This window comes from Ictalurus punctatus, chromosome 2 (assembly GCF_001660625.3).
Source record: "Ictalurus punctatus breed USDA103 chromosome 2, Coco_2.0, whole genome shotgun sequence".
Lineage (NCBI taxonomy): Eukaryota > Metazoa > Chordata > Actinopteri > Siluriformes > Ictaluridae > Ictalurus > Ictalurus punctatus.
The window spans coordinates 22,534,605-22,553,355 of NC_030417.2; the positions used below are offsets into that span (position 1 = coordinate 22,534,605).

Here is an 18,751-nt window from a genome sequence, read left to right on the forward strand (position 1 = left end):
CAAATATACTTAGCAAAAAAAGAAACCTCCTCTCACATTCAACTGCTTTTATTTTCAGCAAATTCCTTCACATGTGTAAATATTTGTATTAACATAAAAACATACAAAATAACTGAGAACAGGTTTAGCAGACATTTGATGAACAGAAATTGAATAATGAGTCCCTGAAAAAAGGTGGGGTCGATATCAACAGTAACAGTCAGTGTCTGGTGTGGCCTCCAGCTGCTTTAAGTACTACAGTGCATCTCATCCTCATGAACTGCACCAGATTTGTCAGTTCATGCTGTGAGAGGTTACCCCACTCTTCCACCAAAGCATTTGTAAGTTCTCTATCACGTCTGAGGGGACATATGGTTACATGTAATTTTCCACTGCAAGGACGATAAGCTGTCCTTCCTGTCTCCCTGTAGCACTGTCTTACTGTCTTCTGGTGTTTTTCAGAGTCAGTAGAAAAGTCTCTTAAGGGCCCTAAGGTATTGTAACTGTGGCCTTAATCGCCTACCGCCTGTAAACTGTTCGTGTCTTAAGGACTGTTCCACAGGTGCATGTGCAATCATTGTTTATGGTTCAGTGAACATGCATGAAAAACATTGCTTAAACCCTTTCCAATAAAGATCTGTAAAGCTTATTTGGATTTGACAAAATTATCTTTAAAATAAAGACTCCTGAAAAAGGGACATTCCTTTTTTTTGCTGAGCATATTTCACTGTGCTGGAGCTGATTTCGCTGACATATGGCTTGGTATCAGTATTTCAGAGTGTGTGGTTGTGAGTTGGATAGTGTTTCAGTTTCATCACCTCTTCACAGTCAATGCAGGAATGAAAGCTACAATGTGGACAGCACTGACCGCAGGTTTCATATGTGCATTCGCCTCATTCCATGCTTGAGTCATAGAGGATAGTGAAAAGCAGTTCCATAAAGTGGAGCATTTTTTTTTTGGCATTTGGAGAATTAAGATTACTTTAAAAAATAAAAAAAAAAAAGGAAAACTCTGAGCATTATCCTGTTTTTCTTTGGTGTCTTGGAGTTGTGGTCTTGTGCTGTCATCAGACGTGTGCCTTGCGGTTTGTGTGGTGTGAAATTCACTGGCTCGCTTCCTCATTCCTTTATTACAAATGACAGAAGTCGTATGTGATCGCAAGTGAAATTGATTGCAGCTGCTGTGTGCATGACGGGTGTCTCTCTGGAATAGAACCAGGGTTTTATGTGCCACAAAGTAAAACTACCCCTTGCCATTTGGTACTAGCCTCTGTATACCTGTCACCCTTAGATTGTTGAACAATTTTTGTTTTAGCTTTTGGTTAAGTCAAAGCTTTGTTGCTTTACTTGATTTAGGTTTGGCATTGTTGGTCTAAATAACATATGGATCTGAAACGTTAATTTACATTTACGGCATTTGGTAGACACCATTATCCAGACCGACTTATAGTTATCTAATTTTTATACATCTGAGCAGTTAAGGGCCTTGCTCCAGGGTCCAGCAGCAACAGCTTTGTTGTTCTGGGATTTGAATTCACAACCTTCTGGTCAGTAGTCCAATGTCTTAACCACCAAAGCTACACAGCAGATACTTGCAGATAGCTTTTAGAATGAATGTCAGCAGAGGATTTGTTTAAAGTGAGGAAGGAAACAAGAGAATCTTAGAGTCTTAGAGAATCAGGGAATATTGAGGAATTTCTGAAAATAGAAGTTGGTATGAATTTATATTATGAACAAAGAATTTGTTAGTTTTGTTGAGTAAATACCCAGATAGGGAGAAAGACTATTAATGAGAGAAAATGTGTTTGGTTGGGATCAAGAGGAGGTAGATCCTTTTACCTGGGACTAAGTGACCTGTTATTATAGAAAATTAATGTGTAAGTGCTTAGACACAAATCGATACAGAAGTGGAGTGAGTTTGTTCCTTTGCTTTCACAATTACATTGTAAAATCGTGAGATAGAGAAGAAGTAAGTTATTTCACACTGACATCTGTTTACCCAGTTTGTGTTCTTGTATATAATTGAAAATGCTTTTCTTTTTTTTTTTAAATCTATCATTTTATTTTATTTTTTCATTTTAAATAATGATAATGAAATCTAGATTAAACAGGTAATGGTCCTACATCAGTAAAAAGCGCATGTAACGGCTCGGCAAGAACCAAGTCGAAGCACTCAGCAGGTGCTGAGTCAGAGCAAGAAGAATGTGCGAAGAATGGGGAGCATGCGATAGCGTGAGTCTGTGTGTGTGTGTGTGTGTGTGTGTGTATGGGGGGGTGGTAAACGCCAGAGTGAGTAAGCCGGAGAAGGTGGGGGGAGGAGACTCTCTGAGGATTGCGTGCGGACATCAAATGTTTACCTGTAACAAAAAAAAGAGGGGAAGGTGAGGCCGGGAAAGAAACCAGGGAGAAAAAACGGCTGTGGTTTACAGGAGTAGGCGGGGACCCAAAGCCAAAAGCATGAGCTTCGCACGCAACTTAACAATACAACCTTTATGAAAGCTGTATTGCATTAGCAGGTGAGCGCGCACACACACTCACATTGTCAGTGGAATTTGAATAGCAGAATTTGCTTATCTCAAGCAGTAGGTCACATTGTGAAACCAGTTCATATTTAAAATGCCTAAACACAGAAATACCCTGTACACCTTATTAATAACAGAAATAAACCTTATACTTTTATAAACGTTAAAGATTTCCCTCTTACATTAATATGAAGGTCTATTAGCTAATTATTGGTAGTGCCTGTACATGTATATGATCACCTCAGTGTTTACAACATAATTTTAAAAAAAAATACATTGTTAATGAATTGTTAATAATTGTTGGTGGGCACTAACTACCATTAAATTCAATTTATGAGCAAAACGAATGTTATACAACAAATTTGTTACCTCAGTGCTTATTTGTGCTTTGTATATTTTGGTGTTTAGAAACCAGGTATGCATTTGATCTTTTGTTTTTAGCCAAGTAGCTCTGAGTCAGTGCTGTTTCTTAAAATAAAATATATTTTTTATATTGACTAAATGATTAAAGTCAAGTTTCTAATTTTCTTTGCAATTGTTTACATTTATTAGCATAATTTCAATGTAGAACTGGTAAACATATGTTAGTCAATTAATAAAAAAAAGATTAATCAATTTAAAAAATAATTACAGTCTCAGTTCAATGTAATGTATATGTTTATAAAATATAACCTTAGAGCTCAGCTGCAGTAAACTGCTGTATGTATAAGCTATTCCAGTGAAAATTGGGCCTCTGTGACTTTCTGTGAAGATTTTAAAATAAAATAATAATGGAAATGTAAAATGATAAAATAAATATCTAATCAATAATGACAAAGTCAAAGGTCATAACCCCTTGCTTAGTGTGTGATAAGCCACACTGATTGTATCCTTGTGTTTTAAGAACAGATTCTGTCTGTTACCTGGGGTGTTTATGGCCAATTTGTGGGCTTGTGATATGATGGTGGGTGTGTGTAAGTGATATGTTAGCGCTTCAGTTTGTATGTACAAGTCTTTACGTGTGTGTGTGTGTGTGTATGTGTGGAAGGTGCTGATACACTCGCACGCGTCCCTGGCTCTCCACCTCTCTGGAGCGCTGGCAGTAAGAGAGCAGGCACAATGAGCTGCATTGTTCTGGTGGCAGGCCCCTGCGTGCTCACACTCCCTCCTCTACCTGCACTCGCAGACAGGTGTATTCCTCCTTGTCACGCATAGCCACTGTGCCAACACCCTGTATTAAACCTTGCTGTGCAAGACGCTGATGTAGGATCAGTTCTCTTAAAGTTATCTTTATTCTAGTGAAGACTGAAGATAACAGCTGATCCTAAATCACCATTCTGTCTTCTGTCATTAAACTATATATGCAGTATATTGTGGGTTAGCCTTAAGTTTTAGTAATTATTTGATTTTCTAGGAGTAGATTAACTGTTGACTTCGAGCAGTCAATGAGGACAACTAATGTTTAAAATGAAACATCAACAAGAATACACAAGCAGCCATCATTTTCCTTTTTTTTAAATTGAATTCAGTTTATTTCTAGCCTGGCCTTCTTGCCCTTCCAGCTTTGAACCCTAGTGATTTTAAGATTTTAAGCTGATTTCCCACAGCAAGTTCCAGAATCTTCAAGGATATAGACATGCTAGCCCAGTGCTGCCCTTTCACTTGGCGACCCAACATGGCAATTCAGTTCCAAGTTACCTGGCTGCTGTTTATGAAACAATCACCAGATGAATAGCAAATAGCAAAAAGAAATAAATAATAAAATTAAAAAAAAAAAAAAAAAAAAAAAAAAGGACATGGCCAATGAAAGGAAGGGAGGAAAACTGAACAGGTGTCTATGTGTAGAACATACAGCATATCTACTTTGGTGTTCCCACATAGAATGTCAAAACCACATTTCTGCTTTTTTGGCACTCATATATGTTGGATCCCATAAACACCCAAGTGCTTGGTTAGTAATTGCTGCAATCTAATCCTCCACTCTTGCTAAACCCAACATTGAGGCTGGATCCTGAGACCACATGTGGAAACATTTGTGTCGAGCCTTGCTGAATGGATCCTTGTGTTATAGATAACTTTCAGTATGGGGACATCTCCCTGTCTGAAGCTATAATGAGAATCATAGAACCATGATCACCCTAAAAACCGTTTTCTGCTCTCATGTAAGTGGTGTTAATTTCCTCTTAAGGATCCCACCTCTGATCCAGCCGTGTTTATAATTCTCAAATAGATCCGTTTCATGATCAGATCACCCTTAAAGACCATCTTTCATTTGAGCTTCTGGACATTTTGTGGGGTTTGGTTTATAAGCAATTTTCTTTTTTCCAAGTCAAATTGATGTAGTTTTCTTTCATTTACATTACTGCTGATGTAAATGTCAATATATTAAATGCAGTTTCTACTTTGCTGACAATTATTATTCGTATGCTCAGCAACCAACAAGACATAAAGTTTGTTCTGTTTAGTTGTATTGTCTCTGGCACACTGTTAGTGAAAGGGAAATAGTGCACACCTTCATAACTGTTTACTTTTTTCCTAAATCACATTAATGTGGTTTTATGATCATTCTGATTGCATACAATAGGTGTATTATCTGTGCAAACAAACTTCTAGAAGAAAAGGTACAAAGTAGTAAAAATAAAAGGGAAAATACTCATGTAACATTAAAAGCTGTTCAAAATTAGATTAAAAATCATTTTGTTTACTGTCATCTTAATCAGTATGATCTTATAATACTGACCTAAAATAATCGCTTAAGGGACACCAAACATGCAAGACAAGAGGGAAAAAAAACCCTTCACAGCAATGCAGTGCCTGAGGAATGCAAGCCAGGAATGCTGTTGAGTTACCATAAAGGAGTTTAGGGGGCTGAAAACAATGTCTTTGTATTTTCATCCAAGGTTCTAGTCACGCAACTCTATGCACGGAAATCTCTAACAACTTTTCAACCTGGTCACACAAGCAAGCAATCAAGCTGCAGTTGACAAATACCTGCAATTGACAGAATCGCGTGCAATTCAGGTACCCCTGGATTGTACTGGAAAAGTGCCAGTGAAGGTGGTTTCAAAAAGAAGTAGTGGATCTAGGAATGGAATCATTTCCAGTTTTACTTCAATAATGAAAGGAGATACAGGTTTATCAAAAAATATCTTTGTTAAATATAGGTGTGCAACAATTATTGGCACCCCTATGTATTCATATGAGAAAAATATATGTGAAGTATATTCCCATTGCTATTTTAATTTTTTTTTGTACACCTGGGTTAGTAGGAACAGGAAGTTGTTCAACCATAACTTCCTGTTTTACAGGGGTATAAATTTGAGGTAACAGATAGGCCAAACTCCCTTAGTCTTTCATAACAATGGGTAAGAAAAAGGAATAAAGCTGTGATGTGCGGCAAAAGGTTGTTGAGCTTCAGAAAATGGGAAGGGGCTATAAGAAAATAGCACAAACATTGAAAATGCCCATTTCCACCATCAGGGTTAATAATTATGTTTTGAATCAACCTGGAATTGGACGTGAGTCTAAATTGTCTCAACGCACTGTGAAGAGGATGGTTCAAGTGGCCAAAAAATCTCCAAGGATCACAGCTGGATAATTGCAGAAGTTAGTTGCATCTTGGGGTCAGAAGGTCTCCAAAACTACAATATGAAGTCACCTCCATCACCACAAGTTGTTTGAAAGGATTAAAAAAAAAAAAAAGCCTCTACTCTCATCCAAAAACAAACTCAAGCGTCTTCAGCTTACCAGACACTACTGGATTTTCAAATGGGATCGGGTTCTATGGTCAGATGAAACCAAAATAGAGCTTTTTGGCAATAAACACTAGAGGTGGTGTTGGCACACACAGAGAAGTAGCCATATGGAAAGGTACTTCATGCCCATGGTTAAATATGGTGGTGGCTCTTTAATGTTTTGGGCTGTTTTTCTGCCAGAGGACCTGGACATTTTGTTAGGATACATGGCATCGTGGACTCTACCAAATATCAACAGATATTAAATGAAAACCTGACTTCCAGAAAGCTTAAAATGGACAGTGGTTGGATTTTAAAAGATCTGGAGAGATTCTGTTTGGAGGAATGGTCTCAGATCCCTTGCCATGTATTCTCCAGCCTCATCAGGCATTATAGGAGAAGACTCAGAGCTGTTATTTTGGAAAAGGTAAAGGGAGGTAACATGAAATTTTGACTAAAAGAGTACCAATAATTGTTGCACACCTATAGTTAACAAAGATTTTTTCAAAAATAAACCTGTGTTTTGTTTGCAATTTTTTATTTCCATGAGAGCAGAGTATTTTTGTCATTTTTTTTTAAACAAAAGATCAAAAGGGTAAACAATAAAGACAATTTTTCACAGCATTCTTTGCTCATATTTACCAAGGGTGCAAATATTAGTGAGGAGATTGTACGTGATTGATTTCTTAAAAGTAGACCACATTCCAACATCTCCTGTTAAAAACTTGTCTTACAAACTACTTACAAAACAACTTACAAACTAGTCTTATTTACCACAGCTGAATATTTGCCATTTTTCACATCTTTACACTACACCCTTGGTAAACCTAGTGACTTACTGTGTGTACCTATAATGACATTCATTAGAAAGGCATCTGCTCAGCAAAGTGAATTTCCCCAGAAATCCTGACTTGATTAAATGCCATTTTACTCATTTCCTGTTTGGAATCTGTTCAAAAACACATGCACTAAAGATCCAACAAAGAACCAGTCTTAATTCAAATGGTCCGTAAGTCCACAATTCCATCTGTATATGGAATAAATTATCTTGGTAGAATGAGTTTGGATACTGGAAATTGAAGAAGTAATTGGAAGAAGTAAATTATGCATTGATTTATTTAGCTATTAAATTCACAAAATAAAAACTTGCAATTTAGCACTTATGGAGTTGGGCTTACTCGTTAATCTTAGTTAACAAATTTTAAAGCCATATTAACCTAATGTATACCAAAGCTATATTAGTATTTGTTTTTAACTAAATATTAAGATTAGACTCATTGACTGACTGTCAGGTGTTAAAAATCCAATCCTAACATCTTGCGTGAAAGACCAATAACCAATGACAGCCACACTGAACTGTCATTTGTCATAAGAAATTTTGAGACATTTAAGGTCTGGCTAGTCAGGTACATTGGTCAAAACATTGATTGGTGAGTGAATGGGAAACTCCCATATCATCCCACACTGATATGGGAGTTTGATGTTTGAAACTTAATCCAGGTCAAAAGTCATTACATCTGGAGTGTCTCACATTATCAACATTGGAGATGATTGAATAATCTTGTAGTGTGACCCAGGCATAATACAGATGAAAGCAAAGCCACTCAGATTAATTTTATCGCAAGACTTCTAATCTTGGTGGCACAGTGGGCCACACTGCTGACTCAAAGCTCCAAGGTCCTGGGTTTAATCCTGAGCATGGGTTACTGTCTGTGTGGAGTTTAGCATGTTGTGTTTATGTGGGTTTCCTCTGGGTTTTACAATTTCCTCCCACTGTGGATTGGCTACACTAAATTGCCTGTAGTTGTGACTGAGTGTGTTAATGTGTGTGTCGATGGTGCCCTGTGATGGACTGGAATCCTTCCTGGGGTGAATTTTTCCCATCTCACAATCATTGTTCCTGGGATTGGCTTCAGAATCACCCCTGACCAGGATAGAGCGATTACTGATGATGAATGGACGAATGGCTTTCAAATCTTTAGTTAATTTCCAAAAGACAATCATTGGAAAATGCTTAACAGTGAACAGACACTCACTAGGATTCTCCATCTTATACACTGGTGATTTGCCTTTCTATAATGTTCAGCTGTAACCAGGGGACCCAGACTGTTATCCATGTGGGGCTCAGCCCAGATTCTTCACCATCAAAAAACTTTTTAAATCATACTTCTAACTGACTGTTTTCATGCATTGTTTTCTTGTATGTGAGGGCTAATTGTTCATAAATGTTGGATTCAAATTTGGATTTTTCCATAAAACTTGCCTCAGGTGTTATCACAGGTGTTATCTGTTAGCAGGACTAACAGACATAAAATATACAACTTTTTGGCTATCTAACATGAGACTAGGCTAGTTTAGTGTCACTAGCCAAGGGCGGGCACAACTAATCTATAATTGTATGGGTTTAGCTGCTACAGTGCCATGCAGAGTACATTAGCTGTCCTTATGCTCATATCATGTTCATGTAACTCGGAACTCATATAGACACACCTTGTTTCTCTACGCAGTGTGAGAGAATGTTAGTATTTCCGTTTCAACCCCTTTACTGGTAAATAATAATAATAATAATAATAATAATAACTCACCATATCCATTTTCATTCACACTGACTGTTTGAGCTAGCATTTGGCAGAATTGAGAGCTGTCAGCCAATAAGACACAAGTATTTCCGAGTATTTTCCTGTAGACTCTGTCTGATTGGTCTTGCCTCCGTTCACTGAGGATAATATATAACACTTCTTTCACTAAAGATACAAAATGACAACACTGTCATCTTCTTTTACTGATGTTCAGTTACGTAGTGACAAACCGCTCTAAGTGGAGAATTATTTGGTGCTAAAGAAAAAAATCTTCAGGGTTACAGCCCTGAATGCCCAGGCCAGGTTACACCCCTGGCTGTAACCTATAATCTAAGCTGGTAAATACCCCCTCAAAAGGCAGGAGCAGAAAGGTATGACAGCATTTTGCAGATTTTATTCAAATTCATCTCTTAAAAAATCAAACAAATACACAAACAAAAAACTTCCTGTTTAGGCAACACCCACTTCCAGTTTAGATGCAGATATTTGGAGCACTAAACACAGATACTGATACAGGTACAGATAGTGGCATTGTGTTACACTCCTACTGTGCAGACGTATTGCCAATTTGGACAAATTTAGGTCAATTGAAAGCAAATTCCTAGGCTGACGTTTGTTCCCAGGCTGCCCCTGATGACAGCCCAATCACTGAATCACCCATATAAGGCATCATTACATCTCCACTCACCTTTATTTCACTACTAGATGTGTTACACAGCGCAGCCATCTTCAGGAATCCAGTTCCGGGAATCCACTCCTGTTTTTTCTCACGTTGTGTTTCAGACTTTCAGATTCCTGAAATAAAAAAAGCGCGCCTGGAGGTGAGTAAGACGAGTGAGGTAAGAGAAACAAGCAAAGCATTCATGAGAAGGTGATTCAAAGCGCCGACGCTGTTCTCTCTCACTCTTACGACAGCTGATAATTATCTTACTCAACAGTGTTTAGGCGAAAGGCTCACACGCTATGGCCCCCCGCGGCGATTATTAAGCGTAGTAGAACTTTTTTTTTTTTTTTTTTTTAATATGGTGAACACTGAAATCAATAACATGCATATAGGTTATAAGACTTTATAAGTCTTTAAAAATAAATAGATAAGCAAAATACACATTTAACAAATCAGAACCTTAATTCTAAGTGAGATCTTAATATTGAGTAGCTAATTGGGTAATATTTTTGCACACTTAAAAATAATGATGCAGTGAAGTCTATTATATAGACGCTAGTGCAACAGATTAATTCGGGTACTCTTGATCTGTTCTACGTATTACTGTGAGGGAGAAATTATTATTATTATTATTATTATTATTATTATTATTATTATTATTATTATTATTATTATTATTATTTTTATTATTATTTTTGCTCGCGCAAGAGAAACTCCATTACCCAGCATGCTCTGTGCGCGTGAATCAGGTGAACTTGGCAGATGGCTTCACGTGCAGCAGAGTGTAATGAGTGGGATTTCCTGAGCGCTGCATTCGAGCGCAGGAGGAACTAATAGGCAGAGTCCAAGCTGCGTCCTTTACATCTGTCACATCGGAACTAGTGGAGTAACAGCGTCTGCATTTTCCATCAAGGAAAGTTTTTTGCGAAGTTTGTTAACATTTCTTCGATTTAACTCCCCTTTTGTGTCTCTTCAATGGATATTTCTAATCATTTTACAGCCGGATGTATTGTGCACGTGGAGGATTTTTCTCTTCTTCTTTTTTTTTTTTTTTTTTTTTTTTTTTTTTTTACAAAGTTCTTCATTTATGTAATGGGTTTATTGGAGGAATTTGACTGGAGAGAAACTATGTGGAGGATACATACCCTCGTCTCCGTGATCGGATGGATCTGTGCTGGGATTCCCAGGATCTTCTTGCCTGTCGCGGATTCCGACAGAAGCACGCGCTCAGTCTGGAATTCCTTTGCTCTCTGGAAATTGCGGCTGATTTTGGAAAAGTTTGGATATCTGCTTATGGATGATACCATCGCTGATCACTGAAGAAGTAATGGACCTTTTTAAAGTTGCCTCTGACTGAGTAAAGCAATTTATGCATGTCAGAGATTTAAAAAGCAGCAGGTACAGTGTCTCACTCTTGTATAACTTTTCAGCTAATCTGACAAACATACACATATATACATATACTTATACATATATATATATATATATATACTTATACATATATACACACACACACTTTAATATTTCATAGTTTTCCATGAGCAGTGTGATTGTGGAAGCTACCCAGTCCTTTTTAATATTTATTCTTTTATGTTGCAATCACTTTTAAAAACAAAATGGTTAATTCCATATAAATTCACCTGTTGGACAAAACTGCTTTCATACCGTTACTCCCACTTAAACGTAGTCAGCAAAACAGCGCCAACCAAGGGCAGATAGATTTTAGTTCACTTTGTGGTTGTGCATTGGGTGTGTGAATGCTATTTAAGTATGGCTAATATTGTTTGTTTGGTCTGCTTTCCATATCCAAATAAACTACTGAAGGCATAGACTGTTTTAACCAAGCTACACCAGTTTGCCACATGCGCGCTCTCTCTCTCTCTCTCTCTCTCTCTCTCTCTCTCTCTCTCTCTCTCTCTCTCTCTCTCTCTCTCTCTCTCTCTCTCTCTCTCTCTCTCAAACCTTTGCACATTTCTTTTGACAATCCTCGTGCATCACTGACAGCATCAAATACTTGTCATAGGGCAGCAGGAAAGACACCGGATTAAAACTGCCCTACTGAAAAGAAAAAAAAAAAAAAAACAATAGAAACCCTCATTGAATTTGTACTGGTTTTAATGGTTATAATGGAAAATGTATCGGTTTTAATGGAAACAGCAATGGTCCCTGTGGGTCTCTACTGGTAATTTGTTGCCTTCTATAGGTGGCATGTTATGTCTACCATTAAGGACTGGTAATGGTACTTTTTTTTTTATTATTATTGTTTAGCTGATGATTTGTAGTGGAAGCCATTAGAATTTCTGTTATGGTTTCTATTGTTTTTGTTTGTTTGTTCTCAGCAGGGTGACAGACACCTGTTTACTACTGAGCAGATGGAGTTTTTAATACAGGATGCAGATCTTTCATAACTATTGAATGACTTTGTATACATATTGGTGTGATTTAAAGGTCTAATTCACATTCTGTGAGACCTGACAGCTTGTGCATAGTGACACCACTCAGGTGTGAGTAAAGTAAAGTGATGATGTTTCTATTGATACTTGGGGAAACAGGAGAATGAAGGCACCCATTTATGCTGACATTTTGTCAAAGGGTGGACAGGGAGCTGTAAAAGCTGACCCGTGTTAAGGCCAGAGCAAGGGTGTTCGGTCAAAGCAACATTTATGTGCAGACTGGAATGAGTTCGTCATTGTGATGGTCTCATAACTGGAGTAGATCACGCACAATGTATTTTGGAACAAGGGAAACAATGACGAAACTGTTTGTGTTGGCAAAATTGTTGCTTTTGTTGGATTGCGAATGTCCACACAAGAACAAGATCTGTACTAATGTTCTGCTCTTATAAACCCCACCCTGCCCACCCAGATCTCTTAAGAGCACACTATTAGACCTCTTTCCTCCCAGCTAAAAGGATTTAGGGGTTGAGTAGTGGGAATGGCCCACACCCACTCTATTCTCCACCAGAACAATGCAGTAGAATAGCCTCCTGAAGACATGCAAGCTGTCATGGGGAAGCCTGCTGTTTGCAAATGGCAGTGTGGGTGTGTATGTGTGTGTATATTATAATAGTAATAATATTAATAATAATATATGTTTAAGAGTGATGAGATGTTTCGGCTAAAGAACATGAAGAAGGTGATGTTAGTTTTCTGCAAAGGCAATATTCTAACTTGTTGTAAGCAATGTTCATTATTTCTCAACTACTTTGACAGCTTTTGCCAAGTTGTTACAAATGGCATGAACTTTGTAGCCATATGCAGGTGAGGGATCACAGAAAACACCTCTGCCCTCAGGATTCCATTCATTCCATTGGGAAAAGCAGGAATGCTAGGGAACTGGACATGACTAAAACAGGAAAGGACATGTCTTAAGAGCCTGACTTCTCTTAAGATTCTGCCTCTCCTCCTCCCTTCTGTACCCCCTCTATTGTCAGCGCTATGGACAGAGACCCCACTATGTGCCTGTATAAAGAACAGGGCAATCTTGCCTCCTTTATGTAAACCCCCCCCCCCCCCCCCCCCACCATTAAAATCCTTTCTGAACAAGACCCCCTTTCTCCACTGAAGAGGGACTCTCTGTCCAATGCCAAATGACTCTCATGGCGGGTATTGATGGTGAGACACTTGCTTAAACAAAAGGAGCTGAAGTGTCAAATAAACTTGGTCAAAGCCCCCCTGACACTAGAATTCCTTTATCAGCTGCCCTCGGGGTGAGACAAAGACAGATTTTGTGTCCACAAACAAGCATTGATAAAACACCAAGCCCTTTTTGTAACCCCTCTCCCCATACTCGACTCGATAGGTTCTCATCTTCCTCATTCTCTTGTGACTCTTTCAACTGGGAAGTGGGAAGTGTCTGTGTAGAGGGTGCAGGAATGTTGTAGGGACATCTGTGCTGAGTTCCAATTCTGTGCTGTATTAGATTCTTTAAGGTTTCTAACTTACAGACCTTTGGGTAAAAAATGTTCCAGAGATGTGATTTTGGGGTGGTTTGGAGAGTTAATTGGTTTGTAAAGAACCTAGTGGAGGGCAGTGGTCATGCTGAAGTACTCTGCTGTGGTGTTATATGATACAGCTGTGGTAAGCCACAGCAGGCTTATGTATTAGGACTCTGACATGCTTCCAGTGCTGTTTCCTTGGCCACCAAAAATTACATACAACTCAACCACCAGCAGCTGCTTGCACTCTTAGCTCTTCATTAACTTAATTTACACTGGAGCAGGTCTTTAAAAGTAATAAATATTATTTCTAGAAATAATTGGATCTTAAGAAAGAGCTGAAATACGTAATTTAAATGGATGCTCTGAAACAATTAGCAAAGACTTATTATTACTGCAAACATCTGTGTAGTGTCTTAGCTCTGGAGAAATTTGAAGGAGATTATTATGGCATGACAACTCAGGCTGTGCTTGTTTTGTTGCTTATTTTGCTTGGTACATATTTGTGTTATCCTCTCAATTACCATTTGTAATATATCCAACTAATTTAACTAACTTACCTTACAATGCTGACTATTATATACATGTAGATAGACAAATAATAACACTTGCCTAGTTGTGTTTAGCTGAAAGTATCATTTGCTTGGATGTACTGAAGCTTTTGAAAGCAATGCTTTGGGTGCAGACTTTTGATCCAGTTAAGTAATTGCATTGAGTAGGCATTACAGAGTGTTTTGGTATCAGGTGTTGATGGATGATGTAGGATTGAGTGGAGTGGTTGGGCTATCTCTGATGGATTTTGTAACTGCTAAACAGTGGCTTTAATAGGCTACTCTATCACTAGCATGCTGCTTGTGTGATCTCACTGTGGTTTGTCCTTAATTTAAGGCAAGAATGCATTTCTCTGATGTGTGAAAGAGCAAACCAAGCTTGAGGCAGAATATATATCAAATTAGTCCAGCCTAAATTCTTTGGTTCTATAATTGCTTGTAAGAAGTTTGCTACAGACCCTTGCCATCAGTTGTCGAACCTAACGGTGTAAGCATTGGCATAATATTGCACCATGCACGACTGTTTTACAGTAAGTGATGAGAAGTTCAGCTTGGGTGAGATCTTCAGATGATTTGGCTTAGCCAAATGGGTGGTACAGTAGAGTATCCAGTAGATCAAGAAAATACAGAATGGAAATCAAAGCAGCTTTGTAGCTTTTCCCTGACTGTATTAGATAGTAAAGGTGCATCTTGTTGGATGTTGGATAACCTCCTATTTTGGGTGGTGGGCCATTCCCAGCAGAACAGTGACATGGTGATAGTATTTTAATTTGTGCTGTGCTGATGCGTGCATCGGGTGCTGAAGTATGTCAAGACAGCCTATGAACAAAAACTATCAACTGTCATGTGGTCATTAACTGATGGCATATACAGCCTCAAAATGTAATTTCCCAGCAAAGTCACTGTGCCTGATATACTTGTACAAGTGTCACACACACTAAGATGCCACTGCCATGTCACTGTAACTGCTGTGCTGACAATGGTCCACCATCCAAATAGTAACCTAATATTATAATGTCAATGGCAGTTTCTCATATATGGTAGGTGTACAGGATGCCACTGTGTTAGTTAGTATGCAACTGAAACATATTCCAAATTATATTAAATTGGACTTATATTTATACTTTTCACCTGAGTGTTTAGGAATTCTTAAGTGGTCATCCATGACTTCCTGTTTTACACAGATGCCAAATTCCTTTGGCCATTCATCAACATGGGAAGGATTAGAGAACACTGAAATGAAATGAAACAAATTCTACATCAGTTAATTGTTAGATTTCTCTCATGTGTTCAGTGTGAGATTAAGCTAATTAAGTTAGTTTTATAACAGTTTACCCATCTTTACCCATCTTCCAAGGGTGCCTGTAATTCTGCACATGTGTATTGGCAACATGGTGGCATAGATGGATGTTGCGTTTCCAAATTCAACCCTACACTCTTTGCTCTGACTGTCTCTCTGTTTCTCTTGTGTGTGTTTAGAATGTCTCTGAAGTTTGTCTGAGTAGGAGAGTTGTCATTTATTATGGTGTAGAAACAATAAGGAGCTTGTCTCCAGGGTAGTAGGGCCTGGAATGGGGGTGGGTGGAATTTAGGTGGCATAGTGGCCGAGCCTGAGATTGGGCAGCGTCCGACCAAGAACAAGCGCCTGTCTGACTGAGGCAACTGCTGACCCTTCCTGAGGAAAATGGCACCTTTGTTCAGAGCTGTATGCATTTGTGGCTGGTGTGTGGGAACATGCGTGTGTGTGTGTGTGTGTGTGTGTGTGTGAATGACAGTATGCAGGAGGGTAATGCCAGGAGAGTTAGGAAAACGTTTGTTCTGGCTCTCTAGAGCAGTATTATACTAAGTAATGTCTAAATAATTGCTGTGTGTGTGTCTGTGTGTTTTACAGAACACACACACCGTACATACAAAATATGACTAATATTGCTTTCACAGGACATTTGTTTCGTTTCCTCATCAATGTGTGTATTATGGGAAAGGCTATCTGGATTATCAGTGTAAAAGACATTGGCAGCTCCTTAACACGCGTAGGTCAGAAATCTAATGTGATTTTAGCTTCTTGCTGTCAAGCACTGATGTCAACACTCCTGATTTAAAAACAGCTTTTACTACAATATTCACTGCCCTCATTCATCAGTTCATCTGATATACTGTTATATTGGAAGTAAAACACACTCAATACTGCAGAATTTCTGATGAAGCCTACAAAGTAGGGATGTCACGATACCAAAAATCTAGTATTCGGTACCGATACCACCAAAAGTACATGATACTCGATATCAAAGTCGATACCACGGTGTGGTATAAAAATAAAAAAAATTAAATTAAAAACCCTCCTGGAGGACATCCTCCTCTGGCTTATACTGGCAGAGAGCGAGCGAGAGCGAGCGAGAGAGAGAGAATTTTAGTTATCAAACACTGTCTGACAATGAGTGGAGGTGCACTCCTAAACCTGTGCACGCACACACACCTTATACTCTGCAAGCATTAGTTTAAGTTCTCTGATATGCTGGCAGGCCAAAAAGATTTATTAAAAGCATGAACATTTGAATAATTAGTAGTGACATTAGGCTACAGTTTGCTGACAGGACACGGGCTGAATGGCGATACATGGTGGCCCATTCGGAGGTAGTTTATAACATTGCAATGTGTTCGCGTCGTTAACAAATAACAGGCTATCGCTAACATTACATGGAGCATAACGTTAGCTGGTTTCACGGCAACAATGCCAGCTGCCTCAAACAAACAAAATATAGGACCGTCTTTCAGGTGCTTCGCCAAATTCCAGGTGTTTTGCTCGCTTTGTTTGAAATGAACGATAGCATCGGTTAAACAACGGAAACCGATACTAGCTTTCCTCTCTTTTCCTCTCAATGAGTCAGGCAGAGCTAAACTTGTTAAGCTAAGCTAATCTTCTGTAGTTTTCCCCGTGTGCTTGTAGGCGTTCTTCTTCTTCACCACTTGTGGACTGACTAAAACACTTGCGCGTACTTGCTGCCCCCTTCAGTTCCGGAAGAATTGCAACCTCGGTAACTCCATTAGAACCGGCAGTAAAACAAGTACCATCACGTTTTAAGAATGTTGGTACCGAAGTAACGGTTCTTGTGACATGCCTACTACAAAGATAACTCCGTTTTGTCACAACTTGTGATTGACCATGGCTACATGTCCCATTTCCTGACAGCACCCACCTCCCGGCACACAATCAAGGTGTATATATTTCTCTACACACACACACACACACACACACACACACACACACACACACATATATACATATAATATAATATAATATAATATAATATAATATAATATAAAATTTTTTTTTTTTTTTCAAACAACGCTGTGAGTCACGGAAGCAGAAACAAAACTGAAACTTTCTTACACAGGAACAGGGATCTGTGTGACTAGTCTTAAAATAATTGTAGGCACTGATCAGAACTGAGTGCAGCAGCCTGTATTGTCTCTGAAATTAAGAGAGGTTACTGCAGGGATTAACAAGTCTATTAGTTAGCAGTTCTGTCGTCATAATTTGTTGTTCTACTGTTTTCACTGGTCTTCATGTTCACAGTTTGCTCTATATTAATATCAAGAAGATTGTACAAAGCATATTAAGTGGTTTTGGACAATCTTCAGGACAATTAGGATTGTTAGTAATGACTTCTAGCACCGTGCCTGCTCTCATTGTGTCTGTCTCTTTCTGTCCCTGTCATACTCACTCACTCACTCACTCACTCACTCACTCACTCACACACACACATTCACTCTTCCACTGCTAAGTATAACCAAACCTCGTACATAGAGCTGTGGTAAAGTCTATGACAGCGCTGCATAATTTGTTTTTTTTGCATAGCATACCTGACTGTTCCTGAGTTAGTAATGACATCGATCTGTATATTTGTTTAAACCATATGGTCTCTGGTGTCTCTTGATTATATATTTGAAATGAATTCAAATTAGATTAGGAAATTAACTAGGGTTGGTTTAGGCATAACCAGCAGCAGCTAGCATTTCAGTTTGTGTGGTTTCCATCCTGCTTCTTCCTCCTGCCTTTGTGCATCATGGGTATCCTCAAGTCAGTGGAAGTATGTTCTACTTTCTTATATATTATGCACTACCGGCATGATGCAAGAGGATATTTTGGATATTCAGCATAAGTCAGCATGCTTAGGAGGACACACCAGGCTCAAGTTACTTACTTGCCTGTCAATAGTCCACCCGCTTTTTTTTTTTCCATTAAGGACAGTTCTTTTGAGAATAGTGTAATTCCATTAAAGATTACGCCACCTGATTTATAGCAGCTCCCACCAGTGTGTTTAGTACAGGGCTTTCCTCATGGCAGATCTTAAGTAAATGTCTTCTGTTTCCACAGAAATTATTTATTTGTCTGTGTGGGGAAGTTTGAGTCTTTTGGCTCCTTGGACAACTTCCAAACCTTAAATGATTTTCAGTTCATTGGCTAGTCAGTGTTTAGTGGTACTTTTATACAGCTAATAAATACCTTAGCAACTGTACTGCAAGTACATTCTCTTTCTCTGGTGCTTGCCGCCACCATGCGGACAATCAGTGGATCTGCTTCTGGACAAATAAAAAAAAAAATAAAAATCTTAATGAAGTAGGACAGCAGGAATGGAGTGGCAGTGTGTTAAGTAAGACATGCAAATAAGACAGGCTTAGAATAATATTTAATTCACTTATTTACAAAACACTAATTATATGAAATTGGAATAAATGGTGGCCCGTATTACCTGATGTCTTGTCTTATAATGCCTGAATCTCCTGATATATTTGAATTAGTGTACT

General features: G+C 38.5%; 2 long non-coding RNA genes across 6 annotated transcripts in view; one reads left to right on the forward strand and one right to left on the reverse strand.

Moving 5' to 3' along the window:
* Positions 1-13: 13 nt before the first annotated feature.
* Positions 14-10,089, reverse strand: LOC108256439 (uncharacterized). The gene is made up of 3 exons (XR_001810302.3): positions 9,482-10,089; positions 8,800-8,930; positions 14-2,336 (listed from the first exon to the last, which is right to left on the reverse strand). It is a non-coding gene; the product is annotated as an uncharacterized LOC108256439 (long non-coding RNA).
* The window catches only part of LOC108256418 (uncharacterized), a 90,797-nt gene continuing 74,369 nt past the window's right edge, over positions 2,324-18,751 (forward strand). For 2 of the 5 annotated variants that reach the window (XR_008393159.1, XR_008393158.1), the window contains exon 1: positions 10,443-10,855. This is a non-coding gene — a long non-coding RNA (uncharacterized LOC108256418). Of the gene's footprint in view, positions 2,496-10,263; positions 10,856-18,751 lie in introns of those variants that run through there. The other 3 variants (XR_008393162.1, XR_008393160.1, XR_008393161.1) reach the window with 3 other exon arrangements.